Source organism: Monodelphis domestica, chromosome 8 (genome assembly GCF_027887165.1).
Source record: "Monodelphis domestica isolate mMonDom1 chromosome 8, mMonDom1.pri, whole genome shotgun sequence".
Classification (NCBI taxonomy): domain Eukaryota; kingdom Metazoa; phylum Chordata; class Mammalia; order Didelphimorphia; family Didelphidae; genus Monodelphis; species Monodelphis domestica.
In genome coordinates, this window is record NC_077234.1 from 250,798,211 (window position 1) to 250,809,879 (window position 11,669).

General features: G+C 42.3%; 1 long non-coding RNA gene across 1 annotated transcript; it reads right to left on the reverse strand.

The window, feature by feature from the left end:
- Window positions 1-3,415: 3,415 nt before the first annotated feature.
- On the reverse strand, window positions 3,416-10,712 carry LOC130455796 (uncharacterized). The gene is made up of 2 exons (XR_008913918.1): window positions 10,633-10,712; window positions 3,416-3,966 (listed from the first exon to the last, which is right to left on the reverse strand). It is a non-coding gene; the product is annotated as an uncharacterized LOC130455796 (long non-coding RNA).
- Between the last annotated feature and the right edge of the window lie 957 nt (window positions 10,713-11,669).

Genomic DNA, 11,669 nt, shown 5'->3' on the forward strand with positions numbered 1-11,669 from the left:
CTTCTAGTTCTGTATAAAAGAGACACTTGTGATATATTACCGAGTCTCTGTGTAAACTCCGAGAGGGACGACTGTAGTTTGAATGAGGGTAAAAAAGAAAATGTCAGCCTTTTCTAAGTCTACCAGCTGTGACTACTGAAGCCAGGGCTCTGCACTCTTCCTCTTCACCAAGAGAACGACCTGCTCTGAAGACCATGTACACGACCTGGATCAGGGTTAGTCCTGCAGGACTCTGGTCCAGAACGAGACGGTTAGGTTCCTTTTCTCTCCTTTCCCCAACAGCAGTGACCTAAGGAAGGTTTACTTAAACTTCGCTTTGAGCTCGTCTGAGATCTTCCCAAATGGCGGAGGAGGGTACTTCATGCACAGTATGAATAAGTTAGGGGGCAGATATTTATTTCCTATAGACAAAATGGCTAACACTGGACAGAAAAAGTTGTTGCAACAGGTCTTGGTAACAACCACTGTTATACTCTTATGGCATGTATAAGTGGGAATTTTCTACCTTTGGACTATGTTCCCCAGAATTCCTTTTGTATCTCCCAGCATCCCTTTCCCGGTGTCCTCACCTTTGTGTTGTCATGGGATTGTTTATAACTTTCTGTGGCTCCTCCCTCTTTCTCTTCTTAGCCAGACCATGGCTTGGATTAGTGAGCTCTCTGAACTCTAGGGTTTGTTTGAATCCATCTTATCCATAGAATACTCGAGTTATTGCATATTAATTTTAATTCTCAGCAGTTTCAGGAACTGAAGCAACAACACTTTATACACTATAATGCTCGACTGGGATACTGAGTTTGGCTTGGCTTTGTAGGTAGGTGTTGTTATGTCCCCCCAGCTTGGCGTAGTCCAAACTCCCTCAAGTCTTTGTTGGAAAACCAGCCTTTTCGACGTTCCTCTTCTCTGAGGCTAATTCCTCCTGGCAAAGAGACGATCTTCCACCCTGAGCTCCCAAGATTGTCTCCTAGACTCGGTGTGTCCAACTCAAGATCGCTGTGCAGTCACTCACGATCCAGCAAAGAGACACGAAGAATTAGATTCAAATTCTCCTTGTTGGGCCTCCTGCAGTAGCTCCTCCATGGGAAGGGTCCCCATGAGTTTTCCCCACTGACCAATGAGATTACTTTATCATCCCCAAAGGTCCTGAGTCCCGAGCATCGGGACAGCTGGAATGAGAAAGGGCAAGTTCACCCAAGCTCCATCACTCCTCTAAACGAGAGTATGAGTGTGGGAAGATGTACAACTAAGGGTGAGTGTGTAATGGGGCAGGATGAGAGACCGTCTATACACGTGAGTAGTCTGCCCTCATTCTCGACTTGAGAAAAGTAATTAACTGACAGCGTAGAAACTAGTGCTCAGTCACCCAGGCCAATTGTTATACAGGACGACTAGATGATGGAAATATACATTTTTTAACTGTGTGACTCAATTTTTGCTCTATTTTGAAACACAATGAGAGAATGAAGATATTATATAATTTTCCACAACTATACAGACTTTTTTTACAGAGCAATTGTTAAGGAAAACGTTTCTCAAAAATGTTTGCAGAAAAAAATCAGTGTAACTTTGACAAGAAGGAGCTATCCAGTAGGGAAAAAAACCTTTGCATCAAGTGTATAGCTGAGAAAATATGGCATCCAAAATCTGCATGGGATGACTACAAATAATATAGTCGTTTAGCCCAAAGATACGAAGAGAGAATTTTCAGAAGAATTGGAAGCTATCAACAATGAATTTCTCCAAATTATGAAGAGAAATCCAGATTAAAATTAGGTTTTACCTCGTACTTGGCAAATTGGCCATGAGGACAAAGATGGCAGTAGCTGATTTGGGGGGGACACGGGGAATCTGGGCACACTGAGCTCGCTGGCTAGGCTTCATTAGCTCCTGGCTGGGATGCTGACTCCACTTTTTCACCCCAACCCTTTTCGGCTGTATTCTGACTCTTCTTACCTGAAACATCTCTGGGCCATGCCGGCTCCTTATCCCGTTGGTGCATTTCATTTCAGGCCTCCATTTTGAGGAGGGTCCCAGAGCAGGCAGGTCTCATCCCACTTGCAACTGGATTTCTGACTCTGGACTTCACCACTAGGGCCCTTAACAAAGCTTTCTCCTCTTAGACCTCCTTCCACGATAGCCCTACCTGCTTTTTAGCTTTTCATGATCTTACTCCATTTGAAAGTAAACTCCTCGGGGCCAGGAACTGTCTTTTTGCTTGTACTTGCATGTTGAGCACCTGCTTGGCACATTGGAAAAAACCCCAAACTTAAATGTTTGTGGCCTGCCTATGTTGGGGTCCAATCGCTCTGGAAATCCTTTTGGAATTGTGCATGAAGGCACTGAATTCTTCCTATCACTTAACCTAGCAAACTATTGTTGGAACCGAAAGAATCATGGAAGTGCTTTTTTGTAGTAGTTAAAAGAAAAATAATCAACAAAGCAATGGGTTCAAATCAAGAAAACATCTAATGCCCAGTGGACTTATGCGTCGGCTATGGGGGGTGGGGGGGAGGAAAAGAAAATGATCTATGTCTTTAACGAATAATGCTTGGAAATGATCAAATAAAATATATTTAAAAAAAAAGAAAAATAAATGTGCCATTCAATTGGAAAGTGACTGAAAAAACTGTAGCAAACCAGTGAAGTTTGGCACACGTATGTTCTTAGATCCACACATGTGCATATATGTGTGTATGGGTCTATATAATAACTATGTTCATATTATACATGCATGTAGAAAGATTTAAACCTGAGCCTTTCACCTAGTCCCATGAGACTTCCTTCTGGAGGGAAAGTCCTACTTCACCAGTCTCAGGCTAACAATAGACTTTAGGTAGTTTGGGTGGGAATAGCTAATCCCATCAGATGTTAAGTATCTCTTTTGTCCCAATGGTTTCTCCCCTCAGGCCAAATTCTGTTACTAAGATGGCCCAGCCTTTGGCTGGGTCCTTCTCTTTTGTGTCCATTGTAAAGCATCAGCTCCTCACTGTTAGTCCTGTCTGGAACTCTTCATTTTCCTTTATTACCATTGTAAAGTCAATCAACTGTCCCTCTCATCCTCAGCCCCCTCCTCCCCCACCTTGCTGCACCTAGAAAGGTATTTAAGCTCCCCAACTTTAATGGTTCCCTGGAATTGTCATCTAGTGTGGTGGCATTCCCAGGGATAATGTCCCCAGAGTCCAGGGTGCAAACCCTGTAAACATTGCGACGCCAGACTGAGTAAAGGGCCAAATATTGGATTCATCCCTTTCCTGCTTACAGACTTGGATTTTCGGACTACTTTGGTAGTTCTGTGTTATTTCTATGTTAGCGGTATATATGATGAAAATGATTTGAACATAAGGAAGTAATTTGAGGAATTCAGAGAAATGAGACGACACCATAGCATAACAGAAAGAATGCCGAAGTACCGTGATTCTGCTCTTGGCTCTTCTGCTGATTAATTGTATCAGCATCTCTGAGTTTCAGTTTCTTTTATTTTTAAAACAAGAGATTTGGATTATAGGATCCCTGAGATCTCCTTAACCCAAAGAATTTAATCTTTGAATAGAAAATGAAGTAAGAAGAAATAGGAAGTCAACTTGCATAATGTTGACAATCTCAACAAAAAGAGCACAAATGTGGAGTCAAAAGCTTAGTGATTTTGGAGGCCCACTTTGGACTGAGAGAGCAAATGAGGTAAGAATGTACTTCTCACCCTTCTTGAAAGGGTGTGAATAAATCCTTCCCCCAAAGCTTTTCCATACCTTTGTGGGAAAGGAAAGGCATTCTCTGGGAAATACCCATGCTCCAATTCTGATGGGAACCATTGGTAATAAGCCTTTATGAAGTTTGACGTTCTTTAGCCGAAGGCAAGAAGTGAAGCCCCAAACGCAGATATTGTTGGCCAGATGCAGCCACCAATCTTCATCTCTCCCTAGTCACCTCTCAGAGAGTTCTCTATGGCATGTTCATGGGGAGTTTAGCCTAGGACAAAGGAAAGGAACTCATTGGACCTAGTTCAATTCTTTTTGGAGAAGTTTATGTAAAGAGGGAATCTAGTAATGATCCCTCACCGTTTAAAAGTTGCTTAATTGTTTTCAGTTTGGTCTGGTTATTTGTGACCCCTTTGGGGGGTTTCTTGGCAAAGAGATTGGAGTGATTTGCCTGTCAACGTGGACATCTAGAGATCCCCAGTTTATTTCGTTTGAGGGTAGAAAGCCCAAATTTTGCCCTTGTCACAGGAGAGGTTCCCCCTGAGGGAAGGTCCCACTTCACCAGGCAATGGACATCCACTTCAGCTTTGGCCCAGTAGGTAGCACATCAGCTGAAGTTCTGGAGGAGGGTGTGATATAGTGGGAGAGGCTTCTGGAGACAGAAGAGCTACTTGACTTGGGATGGGGTCTGCCTCTCACCTGAAGTGAGTGTCTATTGCCTGGTGAAGTGGGACCTTCCCTGGGGGGAACCCTCCTGTGACAAGGGCAAAACCTGGGCTTTCTACCCTCAAAAGAAAAAAAAAAAACTGGGGATCTCTAGATGTCCACGTTGACATGCCAGACCCTTTTCTTACTCTTTTTATAGATGAAGAAACAAAGGCAAACCTCTAAGCCTAGTACTGCATCTACCTACTATGCCAGGGGTCCCCAAACTATGGCCTGTGGGCCACATGTGGCCCCCTGAGGCCTTGATCCAGCCCCCACCCCCTTCTACTGGATTGGATTTTAGTGAGAGTCATAGGTGTAAGAGGACCAGTATTGTGATTCTAAAGTGATTAGCATACACTCCATCATAATCTGAATACAGTCAGTACTAGGCTTCTCCCTAAGATTGTGCTTCCCCTCATCATAAGACTCTGACTACCCAAATACGGCACAAACAGCACGCCCCCTTTCCTGTTTGGAAATAGCCATCTCTTCCCCCAGAGTGGAGGAGACTGAGGTAAAGGCCACTTGACTTGACTGAGTCATTAGTCCAATGACTAATGTGGGCTTTCCAAACTGGACTAACCAGTGGGCTTTGTGGTTGGGTAACTGTTTCTAAATAAGGTCTGTGATGTTATGTCTCCTGACCTTGTATTCATTTTGTTATAAAAACCAGGTCTCAGCCTCTGGGCGTTGTTGTCTCTTGTTGGGGTCTGACAATGTAATACATGCAAGAGAACCTTTCATTGGAGGACTTGGCCCTCTTCCAATACAATCTAACTTCCTACTTGGAGAAATTTGGCGTTTTGACTTTATTTACCTACATTGCCTATATGGAGTCTGTGGGTTTCTGTTTCACAACGCGGCACTTCTGGAAGGGGCCCCTCTTTCACTGGAGGTGCACTGTATGTGGCCGCACTGCAAAGCATGGTGTAGCTCACGTGCAGTACTATTTCTGGTGACATCATCCTCTGCAAGGTACCACCCAAAGTATTATGTGACTGCACAATGGGAGGCTTCAGCATGGTGAGAGGGGAAGGGGATTCCGCACTGTGCAATACTGCTGCCCAGTTCAGATTAGGGTTAGGGTTAGGGTTAGGGTTGGGGTTAGGGTTAGGGTTGGGGTTAGGGTTGGGGTTGGGGTTGGGGTTAGGGTTAGGGTTTTATAGTTCAGCCCTCCAATGGTCTGCGGGACAGTGAACTGGCCCCCTGGGTAAAAAGTTTGGGGACCCTTGTCTATGCCATGGACCTTTGCTGAAAAGTCATTACCTTTGGTAGGCAAACACCCTTCTTAATTGAATCTATGTAAACTGAGTGAGCATAGGTTTTGTATACCTTGAATCAAAGGCATTGCTTAAAAGATTTAGTCAGACCCCTAGTAATTTGTATAAAAAGAAGGCATTAATGAGGGAAATGGGGATTTCCAATTGTGATATCTACAGCCAAATTGGGTTGGGTCACACTTTTTCTGTCCTCCAAACCTCATCCTTGATCCCTCAAGTCAATCAGAAGGAGCCCCATGGTCAAAACTGTGGTTCAAGAGGAGTGAACCTAGCAGAAAACCAGTTTTGCTAGTTCTGTGTCAGCTCTGTCTCATGAACAAGGAGTCGTGGAAGTCCATATTTTTTTAAAATTTAAGTTAATTTATTTAGTCAGTTTAGAACATTATTCCTTGATTACAAGAATCATATTCTTTCCCTCCCTCCCCTCCCCCTATCCTTCCTGTAGTTGACAAGCAATATCATTGGGTATTACTTCTGTCCTTGATCAGAAACTATTTCTATGTTGTTGATGTTTGCATTGGGATGTTCATTTAGAGTCTAAATCCCCAACCATATCACTTTGATCCATATAATCAAGCAGTTTTTCTTCTGTGTTTTTACTCCGACAGTGTATCCTCTGGATGTGGATAGTGTTCTTTTTTGTAGATCCCTCCAGGATGTTCAGGATCCCTGCATGGCCACTAATGGAGAAGTCCATTACATTCAATTGTACCACAGTGTATCAGTCTCTGTGTACAATGTTCTCCTGTTTCTGTTCCTCTCACTTTGCATCACTTCTTGGAGGTCGTTCCAGTCTCCATGGAATTCCTCCACTTTATTATTCCTTTGAGCACAATAGTATTCCATCACCAACATATACCACAATTTGTTCAGCCATTCCCCAATTGAAGGGCAGCCCCTCGTTTTCCAATTTTTTGCCACCACAAAGAGCGCTGCTACGAATATTCTTGTACAGGTCTTTTTCCTTATTATCTCTTTGGGGTACAAACCCAGCAGTGCTATGGCTGGGTCAAAGGGCAGACAGTCTTTTATTGCCCTTTGGGCATAGTTCCAGATTGCCCTCCAGAATGGTTGGATCAATTCACAACTTGTGGAAGACCATATAAAAAATGGTGATTCTTAGTGGGAAAGGTAAGGGTGAGTGTTAACATGGATTAGCTTCTTTGGATAGACCATAACCTCTGGATTTTGTCAGTCAATGAGGAAATGGGAGGACTTCCCAGGCTAGGCTTAGGAAATATATTCTGTTAACAAAGTGAGCCAAACTCTGGTTGGGCACCTGCTCTTGCAAGGATGTTAATAAAGGTCTTTTTTACCTCACAATTGAGTAAGAATTTTCTTTCTAGGTAAGGCTATGTTTCTTACCCTATCTTAGAGACAAAAATTTTGAGGTTCCAGAAATTGTGATGAAAGAGTAGATTCTAAGTAGCACAGAGCTGAGCCAAGAATCAGTAGCTCAGGACAATCAGGGAAAGAAGAAAGGGAAAGGACAAATGTTCTACAGAAGAGAAGGGAGATAAAGAGGGCCATTAGCTTTATAGGCATCTTAGAGCAGAAGATATGGGTTGATGTACCCACCTACCTATATCTGTTTCTAGTGACCTGAATTTTGCTTCAACCATGAAAATGCCAGAAGTGAACTAGAGATAAGATATCAATGTAAATCAAGCAGACTCCAACCTCTTTCTAAATGTTAGGAATTTTCCTAACTGTGGACCTGGAGCAATTGTGATTAAATTTATAGCTTTCATTTAGAATAAATTCCCTAAGGCTTCAGAAGAAGGAAATATTTGTACTTTACAGGTCATCATATTTCCTTTAGGCTTAAATGGAACTAATTAACATAGTAAGATATTGTTTCATTTAGCAAAAAATTAAAAATAATAGGCTTTTTAAAATCAATTTTACTCAGCTCCCAGACGTGAAGAAACTTGGCAGTTTGGGGTCAGGACTTGAACCCTGTTCATTTCTATTATTTCTGTATAGGAATACCTAAACACTGTTCCTTCCTGCTTTTCACAAATAAAGCAAGAGGAGTTGAAATCAATTGGATTTATCTAGAGAGCAAAATAAAACTTATTAAGCAAAAATTAGGAAAGTTAACTTTGCAGAACAGAATAATCTTTGAATCAATTTCTAACTTACTTGGGTAGAGAAGAGCAAAAGAAACAAGAGACCTTTGTTCCCAAATAGAAAGTCAATAACTTACTGGTGTGATTCCTGCTATTCAAAAAGAGGCAGCTTCATTTCTAGGGATTCTGGTAGTAGCTCCATGGGCTGTAGTGTCTAGGGCTTAGATAGCAGTAAGAGCTAACTCCAGCATACCCTTTCGATTAATTGATAAGGGTCTGACAGTCACTCTATTGTTTTTGTTTACTTTTTTTGTCTCTAATTAGTAGGAATGGTTTGGGAAATGGGGAGGGGATCCTTTTCAGAAGTGACTGTTATATATATATTTTGAAATTTTGAAGTATCCGTGAAAGTGTTTTTAAAAAGCAAAAGGAGGAAAATAAAACATTCCCCTAAGCATTACATCCTAGGTTTCACAGTGGTTAGACCCTTGGACTTGGAATCAGGAAGACTCACTTTCATGAGTTCAAATTGAATCTCAGATACTTAACTTAGTGACCCTGGGCATGCCACTTAACCTTATTTGCCTTAGTTCCTCATCTGTAAAATGGGCTGGAGAAAGAAATGGTAAACCAATCCAGTATCTTTGCCAAGAAAACCCTGAAATGGGTCATGGAGAGTTGGACATGACTGAAACGACTGAACAAAAATAACCTTTATATAGTTAACACAAATGGGGGAAGTATTTTAATCTAAGCATTAGTACTCATTCAAAAATGATCTCGCACACAAATCCGGTGGTGATTTTTTTCAATGTCATCCAACTCCATTATTTGTTTTAATCAGCAATAGCAAATGAGATATGACCTGTTCCAGATATCTGCATTTCCTAATGTGTTGGAATAAATAGATTGTTGTTCATATTATATAATAGATTGAGTTCATTGCCTGGGGAGGGGATTGCATTATAATTAAAAAGTTGCCACAGTGCGCCATTGAGGTTACTAGGGAAATTTCCCGGGTTCTTAAATTGTTTTATGTTGAAAGTTTGCTACATTTTAAATAATATACCGTTAGTAGCACTACAGAAACTTAAGAAGTAGATATTTTATTTCCATTTTAAGAGGTACTATAAGCAGAGTAGTTAAGAGACCCAGTGCTATGCCCACAAAATATTAATTCTCTATTTCAGAAAAGGTTGCAGTAATGCCAAAGTTATGAGCATAGAGTTCATGTTGCGGGGAGAAAAATAGCAAAGCTCAACAGATTTTCGTAAAATAGCGTCTGGAGTTAGTCCTTAATTCTTTTGTAAATCATGAGACAACAATTCTAGAAGCTTTTCTTTAGTGTCAAAACCTGGCTTTCCTTGTGCATTTCCATTCTATGATGGCTCGTTTCACTCTACCAGAAGGTAGTGATGACCAGTATAGAAAATGAATAAGAGAGAATCTGGATAGAGGAAGGGCAAGGAGGAAAGTTCGCTGAACTGAGATGGGCCATTCTGAGAAGTAATTGAGAAACAGCAGTACGTGAGAGAAGTAAACAGTGCCTTTGGAGAGAGTAATGTACAACAACCCTCGGAAGGGAAGTTGGCAATAAGTCCTGAAGCCATCCAAAGGCCAAATGAGGAATTTTCATTTGACTCAAAAGGTCCATAACAGAAGGCCACCGAAGTATAATATTGAGTAGCACGTGACATGGTTAGACCTGTGCTTGGGGAGTACCGCTTTGGAGTTGGCGTATAGCAGTATTTCTTACATAATGCTACAAAGAATTTTGAAATATCTCATTTAAAAAACCAGCATTATATTTATTTTTAACAGTCCTTAAAACAACAATTGGGGGCAGCTGGGTAGCTCAGTGGATTGAGACCCAGACCTAGAGATGAGAGGTCCTAGGTTCAAATCTGGCCTCAGACACTTCCCAGCTGTATGACCCTGGGCAAGTCACTTGACCCCCATTGCCTAGCCCTTACTGCTCTTCTGCCTTGGAGCCAATATACAGTATTGACTCCAAGATGGAAGGTCAGGGTTTAAAAAAACAAAGACAAAAAGCAACAATTAATTACAAGGATTCTGCCAGAATTTTCTTTAAACTTAAGGAGCCTAGCCTCCTGGAAAAGTTTGAGAACAGCAGGTGTAGAAGATAGACTAGAGAGGGAAGGAACAAGTCAGGGAGATCGTTAAGAGGCTATTGCAATCATTTAGGAAAGAGGTCATGAGATGTTGACTCAAGCCAAGCATTTATTAAGCTCTTACTATTTGCCAAGAACTGTCCTAAGAGCTAGGACTATGAATAGAAACAAAAAGACAGTCTTTGTTCCAGGTTCTAACAATGTATCAGGAGAAGGCAAAACCAAAACAAACCAAAGCAAAGCAACAGCAACAAAAATCCAGAGATGCAACAGAGGTAAAATCAAAAAGGCCTGGCAACTAAGTGAAAGAGAATTGGCTTTGCCCTTTGTTTCCAGATAGAGGAAGCCTAATTTCTCCTCCCCATGACAGCTTTTTAATACCTGAAGATAAGGGTCCCTCCCCACTGGAGTCTTCTTTCTTGGACTGCTAGGTAGGATGGATAAATAAACAGACAGAGGGATGATCTATAAAGTAAAGCATGTTTTAGAACTAAATTCTAGGGATACAAATTAAAGCAAGGCTAAGCATTCCAGGTTGCTTCAAGTATTCTTTATATTTCTGTTAGTTTAAACAAAAAATTAGAGCATTAGGTAACTCTTTCAGCCTGATCCAAATGGTCGTACTTAACTTTCCTTGGCTTAAACCATACTCTAGATCAGGGTCCCCAAACGTTTTACACAGGGGCCAGTTCACCATCCCTCAGACCGCTGGAGGGCTGGACTATAAACAAAACTATGAACAAACCTGTATAGTGCTGTCTGGGATAGCGGAGGCTGCAGCTGGCTGGGATGGGTCTGTCACACCTTGCACAGCCCGTCACCATCCCCACTATACCAGGCAGCAGTATAGACAGTGCGGAATCCCCTCCCCTCCTTTGTGAGGCGCCTCGTACTCCTTCAGTTACTCTCAGAACAAGGCGCCACACAAAGGATGATGTCACCGGAAGTAGTGCTGTATGTGAGCGACGCTGCCACATACAGTGCTCCTCTCACTGACCACCCATGAAAGAGGGGTCCCTTCCGGAATTGCAGTGGGGGCCAGATACATGGCCTGGGGGGCTGCACATGGCCGTAGCTTAGGGACCCCCGCTCTAGACACTAGGGAGAATTTGCAGCCTCAGGGATGACCCTAGGTATATGCATCCAGAACAGGACAGGAGAGAGAGGATAAACGAGGTAGGATCACTACCGAGACTGCTCTCTAAAGTTGGTCTGTGGGATTATCTTCCTACTTGCTCTTCTAATTCTACTGATACTTTGTTCTGTTCTCTGGGCCCAAGTGGAATGAAGTCAGGTCAAGGCAAGCCAACAAGCATTTACTGAATTTCCACTTGGTACCGGGCATTGCACTAGATGTTGACCAAAACAAGGAAGGGGAGAAGTTCCAGTGGCTGAGGAGTGTACAGTCTAATAGAGGAGACAACCGGGCAGATAATCATGTCTATACAGAGGATGAATTAAGGAGTATTTCAGAGTGAAGGCTCTAGCATGAAAGAGAACAAAAGGAATCCTTAAAATCTCCTGAGACAGACGTAACCACTACTGAGTATCTTGTAAATTGTCTGGTCTCAAAGCCACATGGCCCCAGCTCTTCCAAGCAACACTCATTGGAGCTTGTCTCCAGACTCCTCGCTCTCCTGCTTGGCCTCCATGCTGTCCTTTCCAGTTTATCAGTATCTTCTCTAAAATGTGTCAGGCAACATTAAACATGATACTCCAGATATCATCTGGCCAGACAGAGTACCAGGAGGGACTGTCTCAGGCATTCAGGCTCCATCTGAG